This window comes from Chelon labrosus, assembly GCF_963514085.1.
Source record: "Chelon labrosus genome assembly, chromosome: 20".
Classification (NCBI taxonomy): domain Eukaryota; kingdom Metazoa; phylum Chordata; class Actinopteri; order Mugiliformes; family Mugilidae; genus Chelon; species Chelon labrosus.
Genome location: NC_140353.1, coordinates 19369791 through 19391112, shown reverse-complemented (window position 1 = coordinate 19391112; position 21322 = coordinate 19369791).

Here is a 21322-nt window from a genome sequence, read left to right as displayed (position 1 = left end):
GCATTTGCTCACAACTGGCATATTTTAAAGCGCTCAAACTCTCAATGAAACAAATTTAAAAGTATCTGGAAATAGGAAAACATCTGGATTTGAAGGTTGTTAGAGAGTATATGTTCTGGATGTCAGATGGGAGAGTGTTCCAGTGACGAAGGGATGAGCAAATGAATGCCCTGAAAACCCAAGGTGGACAATTGCTGGAGTTGAATGGCAGAGGAGGATCTAAGGGTACGGGACAGTATGTATAATCAGAGCAGGTCAGACTTATATGATGCGGGGTTGGTTGTGAAGGTCCTTAAAGGTTGGCAGCAGGATCTAGAAATCGAAGCAGAATTTTACAAGAAGCTGAAGAACAGGGGTGATCTACAGAAGAAGTTTAGGTGATGGGTTTATGAAGCCATTTGGGTAGACCAGAAAGAAGAACCCCTTGATTTTCCTGCTAATAGGATGCCATTCCTTAGCTAGAGGAACAAACAGGAACTGTCAAAAGCATAAGCATCGTGGCACGTCCATGCCAGCCAACAATGAAATCAAGGAAATCACAAGTGTGGCCTCTGAAGAATAATACTGTACAATCCTTTTTTGTTATAGTAGTCAGTGGGATAGCTCACTGGGGAAATGACCAGGATGTGTAAGACATCCATCTGAGATGGACTAAAAGGTACGGCACCAACAAAGAACTCACAAAGCAGGTAAGTTTCAAAAATGTCTTTATTTGAAGAACAAGGGTGATGGACAAAAAGGCAGCCCCAGAACATGCAAACAAATCTCATAAGGAAAGAGCAATACGAGGAGCCAAAACAACAAGCAAGAGACACATACCCATGGAAATGTGGATGCGGTCAACTGTAAGGCAGAGAAAGGGGGGAAAGAAGAAAAGAGAAGAGAACATGGCAAGAGAATGACATCTGAAAAAAAAAACGGGAAAGTATGTGACATGAGAACACAACTATACGACTAATAATGCACAATAAAAAAGATAACTTAGGTAGCAGGATCAGTTCTCACAATCCTAAATGGCCACTTCACAATATATATACTGCCACAGTTCACGCAAGATTTACATAGATGTGTATTTACATAGATGGCGGCACGCTAGATCAAGCCTACGCAGGTCTTGGATTGCTGGCCTAGATATATATGAAGCTAAACAAATCGGGCTAACTTAAAGCATTAATGGATAAACACAATTAATCCAACTACTCTGGAAGTGCAGCTTACCTAAACGTACGATTTAACAACGGCAGACTCTATCGAATCCTTCATCGGTTCCTATATCGAACTTCCAAGCATGAGTTCTCCCAGCGAAACAAGCCTGGAGAGCAGGCCGACCAGCACGCCCAAATCGGACATTCTAAAGCAAGGTTTGCACGCAAATGAAAGAACAGAAAGTATCTCACAACCCTCTAGAAAGAAAAAGCGACTCTCAAGTCAAGAACTGCTAGAATCTTCAGACCTCACGGATACTGAGCATAGTATTGTTCTACTGATAGAAGAAAAATTCAAGAACTTGGAGAAACTTAATAAACTTGATATCCTCGACACTCTTTTGGTTGAGGTAGCGGCTCTTAAAAATATGGTGACAATTTTCCAAACTCAAACGGCCGAATTACAAAGCGCCTTATCAGACATGAAATCTGAAATAATCGACGTTCAAAGGGAAAACTTTCTGCTGAAAGGAATGATATTGGATCTCCAAACTAGATCAATGAGAGACAACCTGATCTTCAGTGGGATTCAAGAAGGAAACGACGAGAACGCAGAAGAAACTCTGAAATCATTTATGGAGAGCGAGCTAAAAATACCGAAAGCAACCATAGCGGAAATTACCTTTGCCCGAGTCCATCGGATTGGGAAGAAAAGATCCTACGCGGATGCACTCCAAGGAGGGGGGGCCGTGGGTCCGCCGGCCGGCGGGGAGGGTCGGCTCCAGCGGTCTCCTCCCGACACCGGCTCATCCAAAATGCCTGGACCCAGGCCTATCGTTGCACGGTTTGACCACTCTAAACAACGCGACTACATCAAAGGCCTTGGGAAAAGACTCAGGGGCAAGTCGTTCGGTATCAACGAGCAGTTCCCGACTACCATACTGGAGCGCCGCCGAGTGCTCCTCCCTATATACCGAAAAAATCGAAAGGACGGGCGCTGGGTGAGTTTGATAGCAGACAAACTTTACATTGACAATCAATTATTCAACGATCCAAATATTACACCATGGCTTGAACAAAGAAAAAACTAGAGTTTTAGCCATCCCAGCTTGTTTAGTGCGGACTTCTCAGTGGATACTTTCAGCTAAAATTTGAGAACAGGCTCCAGTGAATTGATGAATTGAACATTATGTGGATGCAGGAGGCCGTTATAGACTATAGGCTTCATACAGTAAAAACACAAGTCTAATGGCTCTGTATATCACTTAATTGCTATGACATCAAAAGGCCAATCCAAACTTGCTCATATTTGAGTTATCATGTCCTTTCAACTTATGTATCAACTTATTATTGCTTTTCATAATAAGTGGTCAAGTAAGCCTACAACATTTGCTTTGCATGTTGTTGTTGTTGCTGTTGTTATATATGTCATTTTGTTTAGTGTACGTTTTTTGGTTTTTGTAGGCACAGTTTGTATGTTCTGTAATGTATGTCAAAGTGTTTCCTTGTTCTCTCATGAAGACTTAAGTTTTAATGTAGCAGCACAGTACGCTTTTGTGGGAAGATATCACAATTTAGGGTCCTTTAATACAGGTCCCACAACTGATTCATGGTAGTTCCGGTAAAAATAGTGTCTTGGAACGTAAGAGGATTCAGCTCCCCAGCAAAAAGAACAAAAATATTCAATCATTTAAAAAGACTGGGATCTGATATCTCTTTTTTGCAAGAAACCCATCTCAATGAAGTAGAATCAAAAAAACTGAAAGTACAATGGATAGGGCAGACATACCATTCTACTTTTAATTCTAAAAAGCGAGGGGTTTCTATCTTAATTGCCAAAAAAATCTCCTTTTCATTTAGTTCCTCATTGATTGACTCAGAGGGGCGTTATATAATTGTGAATGGGACCATTGGGAACAACAATATAACATTAGTTAATATATATGGTCCCAACACAGATGACCCTGTCTTTTACCATTCTTTATTTGTCGCACTCTCCAACTTTTCAGATTCATCTATTATTTTAGGGGGGGACTTTAATACCATACTGGATCCACAAATGGATCGCTCTTCACTAACTCCCACACAGAAAACGAATCACTCTTCTTTGACACTTAAGCAATATATGCTAGATAATGGATTGATTGATGTGTGGAGACTGAAAAATCATGCCTCTAAAGAATACACTTACTATTCAACTGTCCATAAAAGTTTTTCCCGACTAGATTATTTTTTGGTTAATAACTCTTGCATAGGTAATATAATAGACTCAACTATTCATAGTATTATCCTCTCAGATCATGGTCCTGTGAGTATTACTCTTTTAGCAGACCAACACTCTTATCCACCTCCAAGGTGGCGTTTTAACACCTCGCTTCTGAGTGATAAAGAATTCTATAATTATTTCACTTCTGAGTGGGATTCTTTCTTGTATAGTAATGACGCTTCTGACATTAGTTCATGCACATTGTGGGAAACTGCTAAGGTGTTCATGAGGGGAAGAATAATTTCATATTGCTCGTATAAAAAGAAAAAAGACAGAGCAGAGGAACAACAACTACTGAAAGAAATTAAGAGATTGGAAATTCTGGCTTTTAGGACACCTGACGGACCAGTAAATAAAGAGTTATTGGATGTTAAATATAAATTGAATAGCATATATAACAAGAAAACAGAAGCGATATGTCTCAAGCTCCGACAACATCATTTTGAGTTTGGAGATAAGACAGGCAAACTCTTAGCCAATCAAATTAAACAGCAACATGAGAAGTCAATCATATCTTCAATAATAGATGCATCTGGCACTCCATCTACAAAGGCTGAGGTGATTAACGAAACCTTTAGATCATTCTACAAAAAACTGTACACCTCAGAGCAGGATGCCTCAACTCAGGAGGTAGACGATTTCTTGGGGAATATAGTCTTACCCAGGTTGTCTAAAATACAAACAGAGCAGTTAGAGAGCCCTCTTTCATTAGAGGAAATCACTAAAGCTCTCCATCTCATGCCCAGTAATAAATCTCCAGGGCCTGATGGCTATCCAGCAGAATTTTATGAAAAATTCTGGCCTCTGATTTCCCCGCTTTTCATTAAAATGGTAGCTGAAATACAACAAAAGGGCACTATACCCTATCATATGAACACAGCATATATCACACTTATTCCCAAGCCATATAAAGATCATAGCCAATGCTCCAACTATCGCCCTATATCATTGATTAACGTAGATATTAAAATTATAAGCAAAGTGATGGCAACTAGAATGGAGTCGGTAATCACACCTTTAATACATTTAGACCAAACAGGCTTCATTAAAGGAAGGCGATCTTCAGATAACACCCGAAGATTGTTTAATCTAATTAGTGTTTATAGGAGTAGCCTCACCAAATCTAATTTGCCATTTATCATAGCCACCCTCGACGCTGAAAAAGCGTTCGACAGAGTAGAATGGACCTTCCTTTTTGCAACATTACAAAAATTTGGTTTCCCCTATTATTTTATCAATTGGATAGAAATTCTCTATAACTCACCACAGGCCTCAGTAATAACCAATGGAGTAATCTCCCAACCATTTCAGTTACAAAGGGGTACCCGACAAGGATGCCCCCTATCCCCAATTTTATTTGCTTTATTTATGGAACCCCTAGCAGCTGCCATTAGACAATGTGGAGGGATATCAGGAATAAGATCTGAGTCTTATCACCACAAAATAAGTCTTTATGCAGACGATATCTTATTATATATTACTAACCCCTCATCATCACTCCCACTGATTCACAAGTTGATAAAAGACTATGGCAATGTGTCAGGATATTCTATTAATTGGTCAAAATCCGAAATATTGTCGATATCAGACACAGCAGACTGGGTTTGGAAGGCTGAGGAGTGGAATCTCCCTTTTAAAGAACCTTCCAAAATAATCAAGTACCTCGGTATTCAAGTACCTACTAACCTAAATGATCTATTTAAGATCAACTATAATCCCCTTCTGCAGGATATTAAAGATAGCCTTGAAAGGTGGATTAAGTTGCCATTATCCCTACTCGGACGAGTTTCCATCATCAAAATGAATATCCTTCCGAGAGTAAATTATCTTTTTTCCATGATCCCTGTTACCCCTCCCCCTAAATGGTTCTCCTCCCTTAATAGCGCCATTACCAGATTTTACTGGAAAGGGGGTAAAGCACGAATCAGTTTAAGCTCACTTCAGAGGCCAAAACACAGTGGAGGACTTGGAGCCCCAAACTTTCATTATTATTTTTTATCACATCAGATCTTACAGGTATGCCATTGGATTAAGATTGACAATCCTCCTTGGATAGATATTGAAAATACATTAACTCAAGGGTTGAGATTGCAGAACCTTTTATTTATGGATAAAACCATTAAAAAATCTATAGGTTATGGTAGTTGCACAATCAACACATCATTACGAGCATGGTGGAAGACAAATGAAATCCTTAAGTCTAATTTCTCAGTTTCCACACACACTCCACTGTGGAACAACCACATGTTTCTTGTGAATAATAAACCCCTTCTAATGCCAATATGGAAGAGGGAAGGGGTAACAGAATTGGGGCATTTATTTAATAATGGATTCTTTATGTCCTTTAAGCAGATCCAAGAGAAATTTAACATCCCGAACCAGTGCTTCTTTGGATATATACAGTTACGGGAAGTGTTTAAGAAATATTTAAACATTAAGAGTTTCAACAATCTCAATTCCCCTTTATATGACAAACTGCGCAACCTAAAGCCAAAGAAAAAACTTTCACAAATTTACAAATTGTTAATATCTAACGAAGAAGCCCTGTCAATCCCCATACACAAATGGTCCAAGGACATAAAGAATCTGCCCAGAGACTTGAACTGGCAAAAAATATGTAACAACACATTCTCTATGTCGTGTAATTCTAAAGTTCAGTTGATCCAATATAAAGTCCTACATAGAGCTCATATAACTACAAAGCAACTCTATCAGATGGGCTTTAGTCCAGATAGTAAATGTCCACACTGTCCAGATTCTATTGATGATTATTTTCATGCTCTCTGGGACTGTATATGTATCAACTCCTTTTGGACAGAAGTGATAAAAATTTTATCTGAAATACTGAACTTTGACATCCCCTTATGTCCCATTATTGTACTCCTCGGCGATTTGTCTAATTTAGATGTCAATAAGACAGTTAAGCCTTTTATTTTGATTGCTTTTACCATTGCAAAAAAAACAATTTTATTAAACTGGAAAAACAGAGCTAAAATTTCTATAAATCAATGGCTCAATCTTTTAACCAATCACTCAAATCTAGAAAAGCTTACTGCATCTTTGAAAAACAATATGACAGCTTACGAAGGCTCATGGTCCCCCTTTTTGCAATATTTGCAACGCTGATTCCTCAGCTGATGAATGTTGAAACTACTATGTCTGCTTGTAATAATTGTGTACATGTTGCTGCTCAATACAGCTTGTTAAGCATAAGTAGTTCTGTGAACAGGTGAACTTTGTCTTGTCTATGTGTATGTTAATTGTTGTCACTGTATACCTGTGTGTCATTTAAATAATAAAAAAAAAAAAAAAAAAAAAAAAAAAAAAGATGTGTATATGAGTGCCCCACAGTTGTGGCCACAAATATGGAAATTTGAAGCACAAGGGCATCTACAGTATAAGGGAAAATATTGTCAGAAAAGAGACTTGTGGTGTTTGCATTATGATTCATTTCATGAGAGACAAATAAAAGAAGAGGTGAATTGGAGAGGGAATGTCTGTCTAAGTTCAAGTGTTGAAATCAGTGCACAAGTATGTCTGTGTCTTACCTGAGACCTGAAAACAGTGTTGCACTGGATAGGATTCCTTTGTGGAGAGCTGGGTGATGTTCTGCACACTCTTATCTCTCCTCTCTTGGCACCTCATCTTACAACCATATGTTTCCATTATCTCTGTGTATAAATGCAGCCATTATCCATATTTTACATAAATTCACATGTCCACCACAGTACGTCCACTGGAAATACAAAAGCAAGGGTCTGTTTCCATGACTGCATAAGCTCCCCATAATAATCATGTGCAACTGGCAGATGTTATTAAGATTTTCCTTCTGACAGAATTTAATTTTGAGAATTCACACATAAGTAAAACTGAGCAGCTTGCTGCATGTCCTTCAAGCCAGAGGCTACAGATGATAGGCACATTTCATTACCCTAACCCAGTGCAGGCCCGGCGCTAATGCCTGTACAAATTGTATATAATGTGCAGTTAATCATGCGAGGTGAAAGAGCAATGCTCAACATACGTTAAGTGGGCATGCTGTGGAGATGTGTGAGCGTGTGCTTGTGTGCAAAGAGTAGTACTGACTACTGTCCCAGCTGTCAGTGGGCGAGAGGTGGGGTACAACTTGGACAGGTCGCCAGTCTATCGCAGGGCTAACACCGACAACCACACTCACACATACGGCCAATTTAGAATCACCAATTAACCTAACAAGCATGTCTTTGGATGGTGGGAGGAAGCCGGAGTACCCGGAGAGAACCCATGCGGACACAGGGAGAACATGGAAACTCCACACAGAAAGGCCGCACTTGGCTGTGAGGCTTTAGTGCTAAAAACCACGCCACTGTGCCACCCCCTACGTAAAATTATACAGTATATATATATTGCACTTGAAAAAGTAAGTAACTGCTAGTAAATGCAGATTCTGACTACTGAAGGGACAAGTGAGTGCAGCAGTCTTTAGCTGAAGGAGCTACCTCAGGTTCCAACAGTCTCATATAGATCCTTGAGGAAGAGTTGTTGAGGTTGTTAGATAGTTTGGCCAAAAAAGTACAAATGCATAATGCATTGTCCAGAAAGCAGCCCAGGATGGGGCTAACCTTCTTTATCGGTTTGCCCAGTTTTTTCTTGTTCCTCTTTGTGACCCCGCCACTCCACTTTCAGAAGCAGACCAGTATGGAAGGTGGCTAATGCGACCACGGTGTCATAAAATGTCCTGAGTAGTGTTCTGCACACCCCAAAGGACAATTGTTTCCTCTGTTGAGGAAGGTGACTGGTTAAGGTTTATTAAAGTGAAGGCACAAAGACAACTTTATTAGGTATAGGGAAATATTATAGGTAGTTTAAAGTGAATAACATTTTAGCAGTGGCCTTCCTGGCATTTTTTCTGAAACTTATACTGTTATTCTTAGTGGGAGGATCGACATATATTAAGTAAATTCACCAAAATGTGTGGTTAGTTATTTAGGGTAGGTCTGCAGTAAAAGGCTAGACACACCAGAATGATAATGTACCTGTGCCTAAGGATTAGGAAGGAAGGAAGGACATTTGATAATGACAAGCCTACTAATCTCAATACAAGCTGATGATATACTTCCTATCCCTCCTCCTGAACCCCGTCTCCCCTTTTTTCCCTCTCCATCTGTCAGTCTGTCTCTCTCAAACCACAATCTTCTAATTGGGCTATTTTTGACTCCAAAGCTGAACAATCTGGACTCTTCTGCCACCGAATCAACCGACTGTCCAGTCTGCCCTGCTCTCTGACCAACTCCAAATCATTCAAACAAGCATTTTTCTTAATAATTGTGCTCAGCGATCAATAATCGCAAAACCCAGACTGTGTTCCTCGCCTTGTGAAATTTAATTTCACTAACACTCCATCATGCCTGTCCCACATCACCTCCAGTCAGTAACAAGCCTTTTACCGTCTCAGACACTCCAGCAGCACCGTTACAAGGACAGGGTCCTCTTCAGCCTCAGTTTGCATGAGTGTCCGTGTATGTGACTGGAAGTGACAATTGAAGAACAAGCAAGGGTGTGGAAGCGTGTGTCGGGGCGATAATGACAGGCGAATGGCTATACGAGGTTACCTTTTGGCTAGTAACCTCCTCGTGAACTCGGCGGTCACTGACCACACACGTAGAGAGAGAGGCTCAGCCCTCACTTAAGAGCCAAATATATTACTTTTTCAGAGAGAAAGGAGAAGATAGAAAGAGACTGGAGAGATTGAAAAATGAGCTTAAGAGGGTAGGGACTGAGAAGGAGAGGCAGAGCTTAAGAAACTCAATGTGATTAAACTGTAAAGAGCATACTTATGAGATGAAACGAAAGGAGAGAAGAAGGTCTGAGGAAAAATTGGGGAGAAAACAGAGGGATGAAGAAAATCAAATAGAGGTGGGCAAAGTAGAAACAGCAAACTTGAAAAGATAGAAAGGTTGTAATGCCTTAACTTTATGTCTATTTAGGTAGATATTTACCTTATCTTTACCCAGCTTTCTGATCATTTAGTCTGATTATTATTTACTGGGCGTAGCACAGTGTTTTAGAATCAATATAACACATTAGAATTAAACACTCTGAAGTGTAGGATTGGGTAATCGTCATAAATATATTTGTGCCCCTCAGAATTTTCTACATTTCTGCATAAAAATGATTCATAACATCACCAGATTTTTTGATGGACCAATGAATTCTGAATTATACCAGCAAATTCCCAAAAGAAAATTTCAGGACATCTGTCTGTGAGCTGAATCTTAAGAGAAACAGAGTAATGCAACAGGACAAGGACCTCAAGCACACAAGTCGCTCTTCTACAAAAGAGGAAGGGGGATAAAAAAAAGCTTTTGGAATGGCCACGTCGAATTTCTGACCTTAATCCAATAGAAGTACCTGAAGCAAGCAGTTGATGTGAGGAAACCCATCAAACTCCTCTGAGATACTGATAAATTAGCTAAAATTCTTCCAAGCCGCTGTAGACGACTGATGAGCAGGTATCGGGAATGTTAACTGTCGTTGCTGTTATTTTGTCACAAGAGAGTCACAGCAGATACTAAAAATGGGGGTTCACATACTTTTGAAACTCACAGCAAATGATTAACTTTCTTTTGAGTTTTTTAACTAACTGTATGGAAGAGCATAGCGTCAGTTTGACCTGATGGTGGCTCGTGGTGTTTTCGCTGTTAGAATGGCGAAGCGTTGACACAATTGTACAGAAGTGTGTCTGTTGGCCTACTGTCACAGTAACATAATGGTGCAGTGCCTGGTCTGCAGGTTTAGAGTAGAGCAACATTTTCTATGATTACTGGCACATTCTGATGACAAGAGGCTAAGATGTGGCTAAAGATGTGCCTGAGGCTGCTGCTGCTGAAGAATTAGTTTTCTTGGCACTCATGATCTAAATTTAAAAGCCATAAAATCAGAGTTGAAAGGGTAATGGTCAGTATAAGCGTCATTATTGTCTCAAAACAAGTTTGGACTAGTAAGAGACTCCTCATCAAATATGTTCTGTGTAGGATCTAATGTTTTACATGCAATGAATCCTCATATCCCTGAAGTAAAATGCAATATAGTGTGCATTATGATATTCCACCGGTAGAGCAATATCATCTGCGTACAACCAGATACCCAGAATTCAGTCATTGCCAGTGTAACTCAATTAGTTGAGTCAAGTGCTAAATTATTTACGTTTACTGTGAATGTGCTGTGAGAAAGAATATCACTCTGGGAATGCAAACTCAATCAACTTGTATTTCGTTTATGCTACATCAGCAATAAGACAACAGTGATTTAAAGGCTTTTTAGAATATAGCATCCACACCGCTTTAATTAGTTTTAACCAAGAATTAAAGAGATTCTCTGAACTTTGTAAAAAGTCAACAGAATTCATTAATACACAATCCCTTGTGCCAAGATCCAGGCAAAACACATTTAGAGGCCCTGTCCAACTGAGAAAACCCTAACAAACATATGGTCATGTGATATGATGATTAACCTACAATCTAAATGAACTAGGTAAATGCTGCTAGGCTTGTATGGGCCCGTTCAGCAGCTAACAAAACAAAGAAATATTGCTACCAACCAACATGAAGACATCATACCTGGCCTAGTCAACAGCAGTATGCAGCATGTGATTGGGGTTTTCAAGTGGGCACCTCCCTTCACCGATGTTTCGTTAAGTTAGGCCCACGACACATCAAGAAGGCTTAACATTGAATTCCGTCCTGGAGTCACCCCCCTCCATGCCTGCCACTGCACAACCCCGTTTTTCTCATCATTCAGTGACTATCAACAACTAAACTTTCAATAAATTAGCCTAGCCCTTTTTGGTAGCAATCAAATGTACCTGATACGTTAGATGGGGACTGAATCACGACCCACACAAATAAATCTACCATGGTTCGCCCTGTTGATGCGGACTGAACCATGACCATATGAACAAATCTACCCTTGGTTTGCCCCGTTGATGCGGACTGAACCATGAACCAAACAAACAGATCTACAGTGTTCACCCCGTTGATGTGGACTGAACCATGAACCAAACAAGCAAATCCATCATGATTCACAAACACTAAAGTCACGCAGCCCACCCTTACCTTTAGCACGCTCCTCAGCTGGCATGTTTCCTATGTACCCACAGCCCACTCGCTTGCTCTCTCTGCTGCCCGGGACATGTTGCATACCGCAGTCCTCTGGTTTTTCCCGCATATGCCCAGCTCATTCAGAAGTGCAATCGCCGATTTTGCCACAAATCCACAGCAGCCCACCTCTACGGGGCGCAACATAGGCCCTCCAGCCATTCTGCTCTGCGTCTGCTGCTAACTCTGCATATTTGGCTTTCTTGCGCTCGTTAGCCTCCTCAACTCTATCTTCCCACCAGGGACAGTAAGTTCTATGAAGTAGACTACTTTCTCTGGCTCAGACCAACATATACAAAATAGATTTACTCTAAGCAATTGTTGAGACCACAATCAGTCAATACGGACTCACTTTTTAAATTAATTTCTGCTCATTAACCATCGTCATTTTCATATGAGTTTGATAACAGCTATAAACCATAATAAGGAAACAATACTGTGAGCTGACCTGAGTATGAACAGATAAGCGTGTAACATTGCCACTTCCACTTGGTCAAACTGGACAGCACATTGCTTTAATCAGTAATTTTAATAACTAATCACGTTGTTGTTGTAAATTTACTATAGAAAAAAAAGAAAGAAAGAAAAAATCGGTGGGTTTACAATAAAGGGTGTAAAAGCTCTGTCTGATTATAAAACCTCTGCTGTAATTTTCTAGAAAACATTCTGTCACCATGAATAGCTCTAAATGTCATTTCAACTCAAGCAATTTGTGACAGACGAAACATAATTTTCTCTTAATTTGTGTTCACAACAAGTAATCCGCTTGAGTTCATGTTCATTAAAAAATCCTCCGCCGCAGGTGCCTCTCAGTTTTTTTCTGTATTCAATGCCCCAGTTGAAAATCACACAAGCTCACAGAGAGAGAGAGAGAGAGAGAGAGAGAGAGAGAGAGAGAGAGAGAGGAGAGAGAGAGAGAGAGAGAGAGAGAGAGAGAGAGAGAGAGAGAGAGAGAGAGAGGAGAGAGAGAGAGAGAGATGCCTATCTTTTTCCATTAGTTCTAAATGCCAGGTTTTGCATAAGGATCTGATTGGCTGCTTGAAGGCTTCAAACAAAGAATCAGGGAACATTTTAATGCAAAGACTAGCATGAACACACTCATTGCATTTCCACGCATGTATAATTAATTTGCACAAATTTGCATCAGAAAAATATCCAGATTCTTTCCCTTTTTTATCACTTTATTGTCTTTTAGAGTTAATTCTTTCATAGTGCTGTCATTTTATCCATTTAAAAGTAAATCTTCAACACAATAAGCTGCGGAAAGTTGCACAAAGTGACTGTGTGATCCGTCAGAAATTTCCAAAGAACAGCGTGCATTTTTTTAAAGGGTCTTTTAAGAGTACGAGGAATTGTTCAGAATTTCAAGCATTGTAGGAAGTGTAATCTTTTGAATGGGGGAAAAAGGCACACCGGGTACACAAGATTCAAAAGACAGCAGCAACGGAGCATTCATTTTTCAGGTTCACATCATGAAAGGTACAAAACACTATGCCTTTCTTTATATGTAGGGCCCGTTCTCTTTCTCAGTTTTTTTTTTCTCCATTTCCCGTCAGTTCTCGTGTCCATCTCTCTTTCAACTCCTTTACTCAAGTAAAAGTAAGAAAGTACAGGCTCTGAAATGGACTAAAATTATTATTTTTTTTTCTCTGAAACATCAACTGTTGACACCAGGTTCAGAAGGTGGTAGACACAACGATGGTGCTTTGGCAGTTGGTTTTCCAGGCCATCATCTTCTTACAACAAGGCTCCTGCTTCAACAAACTCAAGATGGTCACTGTTTTCCTCCTCTTCCTCTCCTTCACTGTCCTCTCTTTCTGCAGATTCACTCGGCCTTGCTTCCTCAAGTAGAATCTGGTCGTTATTTTCATCCAGCTCTCCGTAGACTCGAAACGCTTTGATGAAGTTGGAGCCATTACGCATTATCTTGATTGGACGCACAGCGTTGCTTTCTCAACTTTGTTTTTCATGGTGCCTCGGGACATTACAACCACATCCGGTTGCAGGTGATGCACAAGAGTTTTAAAACCCTGCTGCTGGACAATGCTGAGAGGGTGCAGACCTTGAATGACAAAGCTCAGGATCCAAACTTTTCTGTGACACTCTCTTGGTTTCCCACATTTTAAGCTTCTTGGTTGGGCTTTCATCTGAGGTGGACTTCCTCTTCAAAGTAAGTGCAGTCAGTGAGGTTTTTGTATCTCTCCAGGTGATTCACATGTTTTCTCTGGGAGTGACAATACACATATGAGACACAGACACGCACAAAGAAAAGAGAAAAGTGGTTTTCCTGAAAGAATTACAGTTATTAAATAAATGTTTTAACGTCATCTTTTTGGGGAGTTGACATCTTCTGAAGCATTGCCGTCGGCAATACACTTCCTTCCTCCATGCTGCTACATGTTCTCTCTCTAACTCTCCACTCACCTTTCCACGGTTATCTATCCCCCCCTTCTTCTTTTGACTCTCCATCTTCTTCTTCGACTTTCCCTCTGTAGTCCGATGCTCTAGTCATGTCCGATCATGTCACGTCTTTTACATCATGCCATCTGTGTAGGTTAAAAAAGAAACGAACCTGTTTTACCAATGTAAGGAGTAGAAAGTGCAGATATTTGTGTACAAATGCAGGGAGTAAAAGTAAAAGGTCGTCAGAAAAAGAAATTCTCAAGTAGATTTTTCAGGTCTATATTTTCCTTAAGTACAGCAAGTTCGTTACTTCCCACCTCTGCCGGTCGGACGCTACAGTACATTAGCACCTCATATCCTCTGGCACTGACAAGAATCAGCAGCGTGTGAGAGAGAGCGAGAGAAAAGAGCCTGCAAGGTGATAACAAGTGTGAATGTAACGCCACAGGGGTGATTATAATTAGAACTTCGTTAGGTAAAAGTGGTATAATTGCACACCCAGACATGCACAAGCCTCAGCATTAAAACACTATGCGGCAGTTGTATTTGCCCCGTTGGCCTCGACTTAGCTGATTCTCCCTCCTCACCTTTTTTTTTTTCTCCCCTATGGATGTGTTACACCTGACCTGGTATTCTCTGCAGCTACCTGGGGAAAATGTTGAAAACTTCTGTGCAGGAGAAATATTGAAGGTTTCAGCAAAAACAAACAAAAAAGGAACACTGCATGTTTGAGGCATCACCTGTGATTTTGCCGAAGGCACTTAAAGTTTTTCACGCAGTCACGATTTAAAATCGCATTTGTGATTAATTTTGTGGCATCTCATTCACTCAGTGTCAGAGGGCTGTTACAGTCTGGATTAGGCAGAAAGAAAAAGATCTTACTTTGGAATTTGTATTTAAAAATTAAAAATGTGTCTCTTACCCACAGAGCTAAAGGCTGTTCATTTTGGACTTGTATTTTTTGAGCTGTTTGGGGACAATCTCTCTGGGTGGGAAATGAGTAGCCTAGGGAACAAAGGCCGACTCTATTGATAAACACAACCCTGAATATACGCAGTGATGCTTCATTTTTGAAGAGAAGGAATCTAAGTAACAGAAACAGAAAACCCGCGGAGATTGAACTTAATTATCTCATAATACTTCATTGCAATGTTTTCCATCCTGGTAATCACCATCCTTCAGTTTGCAAAAATAAAGTGCCAAAACATGCAGGGTTAAGTAATTTAGCTACATTTCAAGTGACACAGCAACAGAATAATGCATTTTTCTTCCAATTGTTAAATTAGAAATTGTGAAAGGGGTAAAAAAAAGAATTCAACAGTACAAGATGTGCACAACATCTTCTGATACTTAGCCCCAGTGGATTTAAGGCTCATAGGAAAAGCTCCTGTAATATGATGGTCGCACCTCCTTCTTCTTTGGAAGTGCCCCAAAGCTGACCATCGTGTGCAGTGCAGCTCCCCTGGCTTTGAGTGTGTAAAACCTGGGCTGAAGACTACATCGCTCGGCCAGAGAAAAGAGAGCAGGGTTAAAGAATCGGGAGAGACGGGGGTGACAGATGGAGGGATAGAAAGAGAGGGACGGCGAGCGAGAGAGACATTGGAAGAAACGAGGAGATTGAACTATACAGAGCGAGTGAGCCAGAGATATGTAGGGATGCGTGACAGACAGAGGGATGGCAGGTGTGATGAAAGAGAAGAGGGAACCAGGGATGAAGAGAGGCAGATGGATCATCATGACATTACGCTGGAGTGTATGCTACGTGCATGTGTGTATGTATATCGTCCTCTCTTGCTTCCTCCCAGCTATGTGTGTTTGTTGAGCTCTGACGCCTGTATTATCAGAGCTTATTACGGAGATTATGAGTATCGCCCATTCATACAGGCCTGCATTAGCTTTTAATGACAGAGTTAATAAGCGTATGCAGGCACAGGCACACGTGCACGTGCTTCCAATTTGGCTAAAATCACAGTTATAATGTTTGAATGCAAAGGAAAGCAGTTACTTTTTTAGATATACCTACTGTTGTTTTGCTTCAACTGGGGTGGGTGATATAATCAGAGTTATCTATAATTAACACATGGCAGGAAGACTCATGGGAGTGCTTCACCAAATGTGAACACTGACAGTAATTCAGCGCTAACGATGCAAAATATGTTTGTGAACTAAAAGGAAAGCTGTAACCTCTAACTTATGAGACAACCATACATGCCACATTACTTTCTACTTTATTTTTTCCCCATTTGAGGATGAACTGGGGTCAAAAATGTAAACACGAAACAAAAAAGCTGTATAAAGATATTACGATATTTAGAGCAGCTGGCGGTGCTTTAAGGAAATTCAAATTTAGGAGGTGCATCCTCTGGAGAGCATCCCTATGGGCTTTTTGAATTTGCCTTTATGTGATGGTCGGTCGAACACAATGAACAGACCTGTTCATTGTGTTTCTTTACCTTCGACACTGTCTACAAAATCTGCTAACCTGGTGACTTTGCGAGGTATAGAAAAGGTTTTAAATTTCCTCTCTTGGTGTTCCCCAGGGCTCTTACAAAAGCCCCTTGCCTTTATTGCTTGACCCTAACTACCCAAAACTTTATCACTCGCAGAGGACACTCAACCTTTCCATTTTGCTCCTCTATTACTTTGCTTTCCGCACACATGCATTCAGCTGAATGACTACCCACTGCCCACCTTGACAAAAGTGAGATATTGCTCTTCCCTGACAAATGTTGTCCTCTGCAAGACCTCTCTGTCAGGACTGACAGCACAATAGGAACCCATGCAAAGACTGCCGAAGGATCTCAGTTGTGATTTTAGGCAACTGATTGCTATGCAATGCTTGTATCACCGACAAAGCTTCTTTTTTTAATTTTTTTTCAGAACCTTGTCTAAGTCTGCTTATATCCTGTTTCAAACACAGCATCTCTTCCCTTCCTGGTCCAATGACATACTCTGTTTTTAGCTCATAACATGCTGACATTTTAAAGAGTATGTATTGTATTTTCCCATGTCCCCTCCACCCCTCCTTTACCTCCCAGAGGCAGCACACATCAAACTCACAGACCTTGGTTCTGCGGTTCAAATTGCTCGGGGGAGGTGCATCCCCGTATACCTCCAAGACATGTGCTTAGCTCTTCCCGCCCAGCAGCCACTGGGCCATAACTCCACTCTGAGCTCCTCTTCTGCCCCTCCAGGCACCTCAGTGGTGAAATGACATTCCCACCTCACACAGGATCCACCTGCCTGTGCGAAAAACTCATTTCTTCCAGGAACACTTCATATCCCTCTGTGAGCCACCACACAACTCTCTTGATGCTTAACGTTTTCCTGTCCTGGGGGGGGGGAGATCCTTCTTCACCTGCTTCTTATTAGTTTCTATCTAAATACCATTTGTTGTGAAGGTGGTGCCGCTTTGTAGCAACGCTCACTCTTTCACAGAGCTCCACTTGAGAATTGAGGAGGAGAAATACTTTTAACAGCTCTGGTATGGATCCATTTGGTAACACTATCAGTTAGCTTGGTAAGTAGTCTAATTTATCATCTTACCCTTAGTGCAATTAATCTGTAGGTGGAAAATAAAGGTCCGTCTGTGCTCCGTTCCCTACCTCTCTTTCTTCCATTTCTTCTTTCTCCCTCCTTAGGTTTCCACAGGTAATGGTTTATAGATTGGGCTCACCTGTGTGATCGAGCTGAGCTGCTCAATAGCCAAAGCTGGTCAATCTCTTTAGCCGACAGATATGCCTAGTTTTATTTTAATTATGGTTTATTTTGGCATGACCGCTTGCCCCCTCCTCACCCCCACTGCTTTAAAGCATTGTTCGTATATTTATGACTGGAATGTAACAAAATTCCATATTCTAAGGAGATTGTTAAGAATAAATCTCATGCACCAACACCTACTAAACATACTTTATTTACTTTGAGAGGCTTGACATTCAGCTAACGCCAAACAAATAAATAGCCCAATTTCACCCACCCATGTCCTTGTGAGTCCAGAACATGCAGAAATAACTTTGGGACTGCAGTTTAAGCCACTTTCATTGCGACCCTGAAGAATACAAAACACATTCTCATCCTGAGCTCCTCGGGTCAGACTAGATAGACCGGCAGATGGCTGGATAGACGAGAGGCAGACAGATGTGAAGAAGACAAAGCGACAACGTTGGTAGCGAAAGAGCGGTAAGGAGTGAGGGAATGGCAAGTGTGACGGAGTGAGGATGGACAGATCAAGACTGCAGGGGTAGGGAACACGAGAGAGAAGAGATGGGGGGTGTGCCAGTTTGTGAAGTGAAGCCGTAATGAAAGCGAGTGAGACAAATTGGCAAGGTGGGACAATGAAGAAGAGGAAAGCGTTCCCTGTTTGGCAAATAGGGGGCAGTATCACTCTGCATCAGTATCTGGTTCAGCTGGTGAGAGGGAAAGATAGGGATGGGTTGAAAATAGACAGAGGGGTAGATGGTAGTGAAGACAGAGGTAGTGCACAGATAGGGTGGGGTAAAGAGATGTAGGAGTTGAGCACAGGATAAAAAAGACAAGAAGAAGAAAGGGGGCGAGGAGTACATTAGAGGAAAAAAAACTCTGCTTTACAATACAAACAATACTATTTTTAGGGGGAGCGGTTGCATGTGTTTGTTCTCATTGATCTTTCTGTGTGATGTGTTTCCTTTGAATGATTTCATTGTACATATGTGTGTGTGAGTGTGTGTGTGTGTGTGATTGGTGCCTGTGCCGGTGTTTGAATTTGTGTGTGTGCACACACACGTATTGGCAGGGGTTTAAGGAAATGTTTTTCCTGCGCCTGCCCTTGATATGCCCAGCAGAATACAGAGAGCTTTTAAAAGGGTATCACACCGGCAGAACCAAGGCCCTCTTGGAGGCTTTCACAGCATTTAAAGTGTCCCCGGGCAGTGACCGCACTAACATGCAAGAAAATCGTTACTTTACGAGGGGAAATAGGACTAATGCTTGATTCCTGTTAGCAGCCTCAGTTTTACCTGTTTGTGCACCTTAATATCTATAAGACCAATTCCATCTGATGGTCTCTTCTGAGATTTGCCATTTCACTTTTTGACTCCTGCTGACTTCAAAAAAAAAAATTTGTTCACTTAAAATGGCATCAAACCATTTTTGCTGCTTGACGTTGTCGACCCTTTTTGCAGTCCTGCAGTGTCCCACCGGAAGTGGCAGGACTGTGCACTTTTCTGCAGAATTAAGACCCAACCCAGGAACCGAGTTGGACCAGATCCAAATTCTACTCAGTCTATACAGGTCAGGCAGGGTCTTTTTTACTGGCATACAGTATATAACACCACTTGGATTGGAAACATTCATATTAGATTACTCCTCAATTTATCATTTGCATCCTGTCCAGTTCCAACCTTGAGAGGTGGTCGGTGGTGGTAGACAGGCCTGTAGCAAACCTGTTGTTTCGTTTGTCAAGATTATAACAATACATTTGGAGGGGAACAAAACATTATAATAATCGCTGAGACATTTTACTCAGAACCACAAATGGCAATTCTCATGGTGGCGTTATAATCAATGTGCACCATTACAATCTTCTCCTAACTTTCTCCCATTGCACAAGGCCCATTTTTTTTTTACGCTTGTCTGATGTTACCCAAGTTGCAAGATCATCTATGAAATGCGACATCTATGCACTACATAAAATGTTAACCCAACTGCCACTGCAGCCTGGTGCAACCCGATTCAAGGGACATGTGCAAAGCAGTTCTTGGCTCGGGCAGGCTGAATGAATTAGCTTGCTAGCTCAGCTGTTGTCAAAATGCCGGGGCAGAACAGCGTTTCACCTGCATCTGGAAATCGGACTGAACAGTTTCCACTTAAATCTGCTCGTAACCAGGGTAGCAGCCATGCCTTGCGCAAAGCCGTCATTTATTCATTCATGTATTTATTTATTTATTATCCCCCACAGCAGTGCCTCCACCCCACCATTCTTTCCAAAATAACAACACGTATTGTGACATATAGATGTTGGCAAATATTGTCAGGACTCTAAGGACTATAAGATATACTGTCCAGTGCTGAGTACTGAGAACAAGGACCAAATTGTTACAGTCAATGTCAGTTTCAGGGCATCTCAGAAACAGAAGGGGTTGCGGGGTGATCTTGATCAGCAGTGGCTTCTACCCGGAGACTGAGCCAGGACAAACTGGCAACAAGGTGTTAGGGGATGTCTTAGAACAAGCCAGTGACAGCTGTAACCTCTACCTTACAGGACTTAGAGGATCTGCTGCTAACATTTTGCAGCCAGATACCACGGGGCATTGTCGCTGGTCTTATAGAGTCATTCATTCATTCATCTTCTGTAACCACTTATTCCTGTGAAGGGTCTCGGGGTCTGCTGGAACGTATCCCAGCTGTCATTGGGCGAGAGGCGGGGTACACCCTGGACAGGTCGCCAGCCTATCGCAGGGCTAACACAGAGAGACAGACAACCATTCACACACTCACACCTACAGCCAGTTTAGAATCACCAATGAACCTTACCAGCATGTCTTTGGACAGTGGGAGGAAGCTGGAGTACCTGGAGAGAACCCACGCAGACACAGGGAGAACATGCAAACTCCACACAGAAAGGCCCAGTCGGCCCATGGATTCGAACCCGGGACCTTCTCGCTGTGAGGCTTTATAGAGTCATTCCTTTGGCAAATCTGTTCATTGAGAAAATGTAAATACCAATCATTGTACGTATTTCTTGTTGTAATTCAGCATTGGTGTTTACATTTCTCTTAAAATGACTCTGCAAGAACATGTTCTGGGAATTAGCTTACACCAAATACACACACATGAAAATATGGAGCCCAGTGATCCATGCATACTAGAGTGGCATGCATAACACATATCACCACACCATTGACATCCCTGCAATTTCCAGACACGTGCAGCCTGTCAGAGTGTGACATGTGTGTGCGCGTCACCTGATCTCTGCTCTGACCATCTGCGGACACACCTGCTCTTAGCTCTAATTTTCATTTCATCACTTCTCGTCTGTCGTCATTGACTGTCATGCCTTTTCTTACACTTTGTCTTCTTCTGCCCCTTAAGCACACGCGAAGACACACTCTCACAGAAATCTTTGGTGCATATCAGGTGGTTAGGCTGATCTAATAGAGAGCAACAACACATATGTCAGCACAGCTGATCATGTTCAACACCGCCAAGGGCATTGCTTGTGTGTGTGTGTGAGGAAGAAAAAGGCGAGATAATCTGAAGACTATAGGCAAGTGTTGTTTTGTGACACTTTCTGTGTGTAGCAAGTGTTGGCACTGACATTGAAACAAAAAGTTACTATTTTATGTTTGTTTCTTTTTCAAGTGGCTATTGACAGTATTTCTTTCAGAGGCATGAAC